The sequence below is a fragment of the Triturus cristatus genome, chromosome 3_1, assembly GCF_964204655.1.
Source record: "Triturus cristatus chromosome 3_1, aTriCri1.1, whole genome shotgun sequence".
NCBI lineage: Eukaryota > Metazoa > Chordata > Amphibia > Caudata > Salamandridae > Triturus > Triturus cristatus.
Window position 1 is genome coordinate 1049852845 of NC_140583.1, and position 10623 is coordinate 1049863467.

The 10623-nt window shown below is 45.0% G+C and overlaps 1 pseudogene; it reads left to right on the forward strand.

Annotated features, from left to right (window-relative positions):
- The window catches only part of LOC146861492 (inosine-5'-monophosphate dehydrogenase 1 pseudogene), a 36189-nt pseudogene extending 26791 nt beyond the window's left edge, over window positions 1-9398 (forward strand).
- The last annotated feature ends 1225 nt before the right edge of the window (window positions 9399-10623 follow it).

Here is a 10623-nt window from a genome sequence, read left to right on the forward strand (position 1 = left end):
ACACGCTGTCACAAATATATTACTTGGTGTTGTGTGGTAGCACACTGTCATATACAGACCACACATTTTCCTTTGACATGACCACAAATGGCCTAATTTTCAAAAAAATGGCACAGAGCTGCAAATCATTTTGCTGAGCTGAGCTACGTCATTTTAAAAGCCCAGGGATGCATCATAATAACAACAATACGATGCAGTTGTGTTCTTTCCCCTTCGCTGGTGCACAATTGGCAGCCATGCGCCAGTACAAGAACCCTTGCCTCATTTTGCAAGGGGTCCTGCGTTGAGGGGGGTGATTGTTTTTTTTTTGTTGCAGGAAGAAACATCTTCCTGCACAAAAACAATCATTTATGGTATTTTCCTCTTTCTATGTTTGCTGCAGAATGCATGCAGCATGCATAGAAAGAGGGAAAAACGAGGAGAAATAAAGGTATTTCTCCTTATTGCACCGCTCCTATGCCTCCACATTGCTGTATGTGCTGTTATATTTTGACATATTTGCGCAGTTAATTTTGAAGGTATTTTGTTGTATGTTATGGAAAAAAGACATCCAACAGCCTTTCCTTTCACAGTCCCTGATCCCTAGCTAGACTGCTTTACACAATGCTCTCAATTTGCAGAAAAAAGTGAACATCATTATTTATGTCGAAAGAATAGCAGCAATTTTGTCAGAAGTCTTGCCTGGCCTTTGACCTCTGTCTTTGAACGCACATTATGTCTTTTTCACCTTTGGAACTCCAGCATGGTTATTTTGATGTGCTGCAGCGCCCTACGTCTAGTGCCTATGCTTGGATAGCTTTTTTAGCAGTAGAAAGGAGGCTGATTCTTCTCCCATCAATAATGGCCCAGAAACCACCATTTTCAACCTTCCGCTACCTATCTTCGCATGGTTGGTGGCGAATTGAACTTACATTATGTACACCTTCACAGCATATATTTAAAACAAACGTGGAAATGGAGGGGGGAGGGTACGAGAGCACTGTAGTGATGGCTGGTGCTTTAGTAGTGCCATACATCATTTACTGGGTAAATGGCACCCTGGAAATTGAAAACAAATGTTGTAAGAAGTGTAAATCAAAGGCATGCAATGTATGTGTACGTACATGCAGAGTATTTCACCTAATACAACTAGTAGAGGGGGCGATGTTTGTGGGCAGACGGTTTGGTATGCGAATTGTGTGGATTTCAATAAGTGAGGATGTTTTATTTTGCCTTGAGTGGACAAATTGTACTTTTCATTTATGTTCCTTCAGTTACGTCAATGAGTGCGTGTGGTTTTGGTTGGAACATTTAACTGTCCTTTTGGGTGTGATTTGTTTGGATTGATGTTACACAGGCCTTGTGTCCACTAGCATTTATTTTTATAATGTACATGCTCCATTTTGCTGTATTTGGCATCTGTTTTTTCAAATGTGACAATGTATTATGCAAAAGAGTGGTTTTTTTTCCAGTGGAGAGGTGTTTATTTTGAGCTGATATTGTTATTCCGTGACTCCACTGATTTTTATGTGATTTTGTTGCTGTGGCTTTTGAGTGTCCATGTGTGGTATGTGAGTTCAAGGCGGGGCTGGAGAATACTTGAACCTGTTTAGTAGGCAGTATTTCTTGAGTTGATATGGGTGTATTTTTGTGAACTGCAATTAATTCAGCCTTTTGTTAGTGTGTTTTATATTTGTATGGCTTTCCCTGTGCCCTTTCTTGATTTACCCTTGACCTTCAATTTAGTAGTAGATATTCCTAATTTCCCAGCTGCTCCCCCTTGCCACTTTAAAATTACACGCTGTGGTGAGCTACATAGATGAAATATTGTACAGGTGTATCTTGAATAGTCCTTCTGAATCTTTGCAAATTCTGATTTTGAGTTTTAGCAGTAGTTCTGGAAGAGTATTTCTTATAGCGTAAATGCCTTTGTGAATTGGGCTCATTGTGCGCAGGTTGCAGTCTGCGGGGATATTTACAATATATAGATTCTGGGGTCCGCCATCGTGGGTAATGCTAAAGCATTGAATTGTTGAAACATTTTTTATTAGTTTCCAAATCAACAACAACTGTTCATTACATCACTGGTTCCCACGTGCCGTAAAAGCAGCCCCCCTCCCAATCCCAACTCGTCCCCCCCCCCCCTCCCCCCCCTATGTCAGTGCGCCCCTGTCCCCCATTTCACCCTTGATGTGCCCCCCCGACCCTGGAGTTCAATTGCAGTCGCTCACCTCCTCTCTATGTAAGCAAATCATCCCTTGTGTCCAAGCCTCTGGTATGTGTCTGGGGGCCGCCCCCATCCCCTTCCCAACTCAATCCCCAGGTCCCCTCGCCTCTTGCCGATCCGAAGCGCTCCCTTCTTCCTCTACCTCAGACATCAGCCCCTGGAGCTCCACTACCAACGCTTCCCATGCCCTTGCCGTCGCTAATGCTAAAGCATTGAAGTACTAAAATATCAATCTATTCTGAATTATCCGATGTCTGTGTTTTTTTTCATTCGTTTGATTAATTTATCAATGTGGATGCAAAGACCAACTCACAACAGTGGAGGTCTCCTAAAAACAAGGGAAGCTGTCACAGCCGGTACTAGTACATTTGTAATTAAGGGTCATTGATACATCTCAATGAAGCATGTACCTGTTCTCTGCTCTGTTTGATACTGTTTGATGGTGCCTTTGCCTTTGACGCAGAACAATGCTCGCAGCCAGCTCTGCTTGGCTTCCCCTGGCACAGTTCACCTGTTCAAGGGGAAGGCGAGCCCTGAGCCCCTAACGGATGCAATTGGCTGATGCTGCTTACCTGTTAAGCTCAGTTTTTGAGGTTGTTTCACAGCTTCAGTTAAAGCTCCCAAGCAAAGGGACTATTGTCTTCCCACCAGCCCTCCTGCCAAAAGGAGGGCAAGCGCCACAGACGCTGGAGGGCTTTGGAAATTACAAGCTTCCATTCTATCAGAAGTTTGTTCTTGAGGAAATGTCCTGTCCCAGATACTTGGGACAAGACTCTCAGGTCATAACAGGAGGAAGGAGGATGGTGGGTCCTACTTGGGGGGCGCTGGAACTGTTTTCAGAGTGTGGGTGGGAACATTTGGGGCTATCAAATAACCCAATGTCGCTAGAAACGTATTACAGTAGTTTAGAATTTTTCTTAAATAAGTCATTGTCTTTAGTAGTGTCTTATTTCAATAGGAACAACTAAATTGAACCAGGGTGCAAAGGGTTGTTAAGCAGAAATTCAGTACAGGAGCATTTTGTCCTTGTTTAAATGGTGTCATCTGGTAACCTTACTAGCATCATGATTTTAACTAGAGGTGTGTGAAATTATTTCACAAACTTCTGTTACTTCTCTGAAAAACAAGGATCAATGTGCACAGTTCATTCATGAAGTAACACACGAGCTGGGCTTTGGCGTGAAAACAAACTGTGAGTATTTTTTATAAGAGAATTAATTGTGTTGAGGTACATATCAGAAAAAGCTGAGCAAAGTACCCACTCTCATATGAATTCTCCAGTTACCTCAACCATTTACCACCTGCAAGAGAAAACTGCACACGTGTATAGACGTAGGAAAAAGGGGCAACTCCGAAAAACTATTGTAAAACCAAGTTCCGTGACGCAGGTGCATGTTCCTTATATACGAGGCAGCACTAAGCCACTTTTTTTGCTTAATGCTACCTCGTATATATATTTAAGCTCAGTTTTCTGCGCTAAAGGGGCGTGCAATGGGTGTTACTGGGAGCGTTTCCTGCAACATCCATGGCTTTTTGACACTGCCCCAGATTTACGAGAAAACGTAAATCTGAGGCAGTGCCAAAAACGTACACCTCCCTAGGGGAGACGTAAGGGAGGCACAGCGAGGAGAAATATCTTTATTTCTTCTCGTTGTTCTTTTTTTCTTTGTGTGCTGCATGCAGCAGCTGCACTCATATAAAGAGGAAAAAGCCTCTTGTGATTGTTTTTGTGAAGAAAGTTTTCCCTTCCTGCACAGAAATAATCATCCCCCAACACAGGCACCCTTATACCATGGTGCAGAGGTGCCTGCGTTTGTGAATGGCAGCCCATTGTGCTCCAGCACACAAGAAAAAGACAGGACTGCGCCGTATCAATAGATACGGCGCATTCCTGCCCTTTTCTTTTGCCATAGGGCAGCGACGGAGGAAGGCCTGCAGCGCTGCCCCACGGCAAAACCTCATGCCTAATTTATGAAAAGTGTCGCGTGAAAACAGTCTTACAACACTTTTCAGTGCACCTTCCTTGCGACTCCATGGATGCGCCATATTTACTGTATGGCGCTCCATGTTCCAAGGATTTAAGGTACATCAGTATTCCTGACGTATCTGTAGGTGCAAAAGTGGCGCATTGCTGGGATATGCCTAAAAACAGACCCAGCTCCTAGAACTCCCACCTCAAACGCCTGCCCTTATCCAGAGCTTCGTTCTCCGTGCACAGATCTGGTATATTTCCTCTACTTAGGACAGTACAAGGATGCTATTTGAATGTGCTATGAACCAAGCTGGTTATCTCAATTCACGGCAGCTCATCATACATCAGACACGAAATTCCCTCCAACTTAGTTGATGTTAATACTAGATTGTAAAAATGCCCATTTGTTTCATGTTGCTTATATTATATTTTAGTTCAGTGGTTAATTTTTGAAAGCATAAGTGCTGGTGCTCTCGCCAGGATGCAGCTTGCACCAGCCCCTTTCACCTAATAGCACCGCCTAAAACAGAACCAACTACTAACCATGAAAGTAGGGAGATGATGTGGCGTAATGGCCAGAGATGCCGAACTCGGAGCTGGGGAAACAGACTCGAGTCTCGGCATCCGCTCAACATCCTGTGATTCTGGGCAAATCACTTAAACTCCCCGTGCGTGTTGTGAAAAGCGCTGGTGTTGATGATTAAGTGCCGTGCTCACCGGAAAACACCAGCTCAAATTAAACATTGGTTTAGTTGTCATTCGAACGCATTAGACAGCATCGCTTCACATAGGTGCACTGTGTTAGTACACATCTAGATAAAGAACGGTACTGAATGTAAAAATGTCTACTTCATTTGTGCATTTTTCTCTCATAACGTTTGCTCCACAATGTAAATTACACAACGACCAAGCAATTTTGCACGAGTGTTTGCACCTACCTTTGCACAGAACAGCGGCTGCAAAATGTGTATTCGTGGGTCAGTGCTTGCAAATATTCGTTGTGCATTGGGCAGTGTGTGCAAAAGTGTGCACAAAGGGGGAGATTTCAATATTTAAAGTGCAATGCATCGCTGCAATCAAAGTTCCTGCACTGCATGGAGTTAGGAGGAGAGAGCAAGGCAGAAACATATCTACTGAGAGAAAATAAAACTACAATTACCAGAATGCATCTTGTTGCTGGCTACAGCTGAATACCATTGATTCTCAAATGGTATCGTTAACAGATACTATTAAAAACAATGAATATTCACAATGATCTACACCACAAATAGACACTAAAAAATCAGTCCTCCAGATGGAGCCCCTACTCCTTAACTGAAAAGGCCTTCACATTTGTTTTACTATCCTTGAGATCGAGTCTCATCAATCCTGAAGCCTATCTGCTGTCATGGCCTGCTTTTTGCATAAACATAGAAATAGGCTAAAGGCATCTCTACCTTTATTTGACTGATCTGTCAGATGACCTTTTGTTGCAAGGCGACGTTTAAAGTGACACTGACCTTAGAATGTGGCATTTGTGTGCACTTTGGCTTCGAACATGTAAAGTGAAAAGGTTAGTGACCCCATAATTCACAATGTCATAGCTACAGCTGCTAGTAATGTCAGACCTCCCACCTTCAAAAATATTTTCACACTGGGAGAGGGAAGGAGGGGACTTAGAGGGTGGCAGCCTGGATAGGGCTAGGACTTTTATCCTGGGAGTGACTGAGCATCATTGAACAGAACTTGGAGGGAGTGGGTTTTTGAGCCCATCACTGCCTGAGCAACCATTGCTAGACCTTGGACTGGGTGAGTCTTGGGTACTTTAATCCATCACTGCCTGAGAAGCCATTGCTAGACCTTGGACTGGGCTAGTCTTGGGTTGTTGAGCTCATCCCTGTCTGAGCAGCCATTGCTAGACCTTGGACTGGGCTAGTCCTCAGTTTCCAAGCCCATCACTGCCTGAGCACTAGTGCTAGACCTTGGACTGGGCTAGTCATGGGGTTTTGAGCCCATCACTGCCTGAGCAGCCAGTGCTAGACCTTGGACTGGGTTAGTCTTGGGCTGTTGAGCCCTTCACTGTCTGAGCAGCCATTGCTAGACCTTGGACTGGGCTAGTCTTGGGTTTCCAAGCTCATTACTGCCTGAGCACCATTGCTAGTCCTTGGCTGGGCTAGTCTTGGGTATTTGAGCCCATCACTGCGTGAGCACCGGCGCTAGACCTTGAACTGGGCTAGACTTGTATTGTTGAGCCCATCACTGCCTGAGCAACCATTGCTAGACCTTGGACTGGGCTGGTCTTGGGTTTTTGAGCCCATCACTGCCTGACCAGTCATTGCTAGACCTTGGACTGGGCTAGTCTTGGGTTTTTGAGCCCATGGCTGCCTGAGTAGCCTTTGCTAGACCTTAGACTGGGATAGTCTTGGGTTTTTGAGCCCATCTCGGATGAGCAGCCATTGCTAGACCTTGGACTGGGCTGGTCTTGGGTTTTTTGAGCCCGTCACTTCCTGAGCAGCCATTGCTAAACCTTGGACTGGGCTAGTCTTGGGTTTTTGCATCCTTCTCTGCCTGAGCAACCAGTGCTAGACCTTGGACAGGGCTGGTCTTGGGTTTTGAACCCATCACTGCCTGAGCAGCCATTGCTAGACCTTGCACTGGGATAGTGTAATGAAGTACAACCGTAGTACACTGGTTTAGGTTGAAGGAGGTCTTATTCAGGAACAGCAGGTGTCTACTTGTAAAACGTCCTATCCACACAGCGCCAGCAGCAACTGAATTCACAGAGTTCTAGAGGAACTCAAACCAGATAAAGGCTCTAGAATGAGGAACTCTAGACTCAATGAGAAGCATAGAACAGAATGACATGACATGCAGGTCATAGCATAGGGATACATGGAAAAGGATGACATGCAGGTCCTTACACACCTTCCCTCTTTACGTGAGAAAAGAAGAAAGAAGATACGCAGCAGGCTAAGGGGTAAAGAGGGAGGAAATGCAGGAACAAAGCAAGAGCAAAGAAAATATTTATTTAAAACAAAATCAAGCAATTTTGTTGGAACTTTCCCAGCGTGAGAACTCCTTTGCAAAGCAGGCAACCCATCGGTATTTTATTTTTAACAATCAACTCAGTTTGGATCTTGGTGCGCATGGGAGCAATCCTGTTTAAGTTCCAGATGCGACCATCATTCAATTTCACTGTATTTTGAAAGAGTTTTTAAACAACAAAAGGTGAGGAGAACTTTGAGACACCACATGATCTCTGAGGAAGACTTGCCCTCACTCTGTCACCCACTAGCACACGGGTGTGAGTGACAGCATGCCTGGCATCAACATATTCATTTCTTTTGGCAATTTTCAAATTCTAACTTTCTTACCAAGACACCACGCCAGGATCCGCGCTGAGGGGTACCACACTAGAGTCTGCACTAGGGGTCACCACACGAGAACTAGCATCCAATCCCACACTCATACTTTTGTACCTCATCCACGCTTGGAACATGTGAGCATTGGGACTTCGTCCCCGAAACAGCTTAAAGGGAACTTTACATGTGGTTGAATGAGGTGTGAGATGGTAAGTTGTTACTCATTCCACTACTTCCGACTTCCATTTTTTTTTTGATTTGGCCAGTTGGATGGATTCTTTTAAGACACAGTTAAATCTCTCCACCATTCCGTTGGTTTCGGGATGGTAGAGGGCGCAACGTTTGTGTCTGATCCCCCTTTCAGCTAAATATTCCTCCATCTCTCTCGAGACTTGTTGGACCCCGTTGTCGATTAGGAGACAGTCCTTCTCGGGAGAAGACTTCATCGAGGAACTTGGTGACGTCTTTAGTCTCAGTGTTGTGTGTGATCTTAATCTCCGGCCACCTGGAGAACATGCCTATTAGCTCTAGGACATAGGATTACCGGAGCTGCTTGTAATGGGACCCAGAAGATCCAGTGCCACTTCCTGCCAACAATGATCAGGGGCCTCCCGCACAACCACGTGTTGGACTCTGGTATTGTAGACCTTGTAACAGGCCTTAAATTCTGAGCAATCTCTCACCATGCACTCAACAAGGAGATTGATGCCAGGCCACTATAAGTGTAATCAAATTCTCTCTTAGGTTTTGGTGCCCCTGATGGGCTTGTTGAACAATTCTCTGCCTGACAAGCAGGGGAGGAACGAGTTTAGTACCCCTCCAAAGCAATCCAGAGGAGACAGACAACTCATGACGCACATTCCAAAACTTTTGTGTCTCCTCATTCAGATTTTTTATGCCCCCCCAACCTTCAGTCACCAACTTGCAAACTTCGAGAATCGTGGGGTCACTTTCCATGGATGACTTCCACTCTCCCTCACTCAAGACTCCTGTCATGACCTCACACACTTTACAATTGTCATCCTTCCACGAGTCTCTTGAGGTGTCAAGTGCGTGATTGGGGTTGTTCAGGCAATCCAAAACCTTGTTCTAAGCACCAGGTATGTGGTTTACAACAAAATCATAGTCTTAGAGTGCGACTATCCACCTGGCGATCCTTGAGGATATGGCATCTAAACTCTTCTTGGTGAGCAAGTATTTCAAAGGTTTATGGTCAGACTGTACTAGGAAAGAACTTCTCCAAAGAAACTTCTTTAGTTTCTTAAGTGCCCAAAAGATGCACATGGTTTCCTTCTCTATGACAGAGTACTGCATTTCTGGCCCCACCAGTGCCCGTGACAGGAACATAATAGTAATCTCCTTTCCATCCTTCACCTGCTTAAGAACAGCACAGAGACCCTTGGAGCTAGCATTGGTGATGAGGATCGAATGAGTGATGAGTGTCAAAACTGTGGAGAGAGGGCGCACCACTCGAAGCCCCTTTTATATCGTCAAATTCCACTTGGCACTCCGGTGACCAGGAAAATCTCACCCCTTTTTGGAGAAGTGCCCTTAGGGGGAAGGTGCGAGAAGCAAACTGTGGGACAAACTTATTATAATATTCAGCCATGCCAAGAAAGGTCACCAACTCGTCTCTGGATTGGGGTATGGGAAGGTTTTCAATGGTCTTCACTAAATGGTCTCTCGGTTTTACACCCTCCTTAGATAATTTATGTCCCAAAAAGTCAATTACAGTGAGGTTAAATTTACATTTGTTCTCACGTAAAGTTAAACCACGTGACTTAAACCGTTCCAGAACTGCCCTGAGCCTCTCATCAAGGAGCTTCTGAGAAGGGCCATGTACCAGAACATTGTCATGGTAAATTTTGATGCCAGGTAGCCAATGTAGGACATCTTCTATAGTTCTCTGAAAAGCAGAGGCTGCAGAATTTAGGTCGAAGGAAAGCCTTGTGAACTTATATGTGCCAACTGGTGTTATAAACGCAGGAAATTCATGGAATCAGGGTCAATCTTGATTTGGTGGTACGCAGCCCTGAGGTCTAATGTGGAGAAGACCTCAGCCCCACCTAGCTGGGTCAGCATCTCTGCAATATTGGGGAGAGGGTGCTTGTCGGCTATTACGGCTGGGTTGAGAGAATGCGAGTGCACACATAACCTCACCTCGCCTGAGGTTTTGCGGACAAATACCACAGGGGCCAGCCAATCACTCACCTCAGTTTCGACTATATTTCCTTCATTCCGTAACTTTTGCAGTACTTTTTACAGGGACTCGCTCAGGGCTAATACTACGCTACGCACCTTGTATGTGACAGGGGTGGCACCAGGCCTCAAGGTGATTCTATGTGTCTAGTCATACAAGCAACCTAGCTTCTCGCTGAAGACCTGCTCAAACTCTGTGAGCAAATCATCTACTTGGACAACGTTGGCAGACTCGGGTGGACCAGCAATGTCAGAATGTGACGGTCTCAGGTCTTCCTTCAGAACAATACATGGATCTCCACCCGGGACCAGCATCACATTGAGATCGGCCTGGTGAGTCCAACTTACCATGCTGTCACCTCTGGAGCAGATGTAGATTTTCCAAGCGGTAAGTTTGCCTTTGTATTCAATGTCACCCTCAAAGTAGCCAAATAACTTTATAGGTTGGCCACCATAAGCAAGCAGTCTGATATTCGGTTTAAAGAATTTCACCTTACCCAATAGAGATGTGTCGTAGAAGTTCTTTGGAATCAACTGGAGTTTTGCGCCGGAGTCTAAAAGCATTTTGACGGGATGGCCACTTACTCGAACACTGTCGATTGGGCTTTTGCGCTTACACTGAGTGACCTGAGCCAAGACCTCACCGCAATATAACTCATCAGGATCAGAGTCAGACTCGTTTTGTACCCAAAGTTCCTTCACACGCTTGTTCTTTTTAAACTTCAATACTCTGCAGGCTTTTGCCACATAGCCAACCTTCCCGCATTTAAGACATTTGGAGTTCAAAGCTGGGCAAGACTTGTCGCTGGCCAGGTGTCCAACCATGTCACAGCGGTAGCACCTACTAGAGAAGACCCTTTCAGGCTTCGAAGGCTGGGGTTAAATCTGTTAAATGTTTTCGTCTT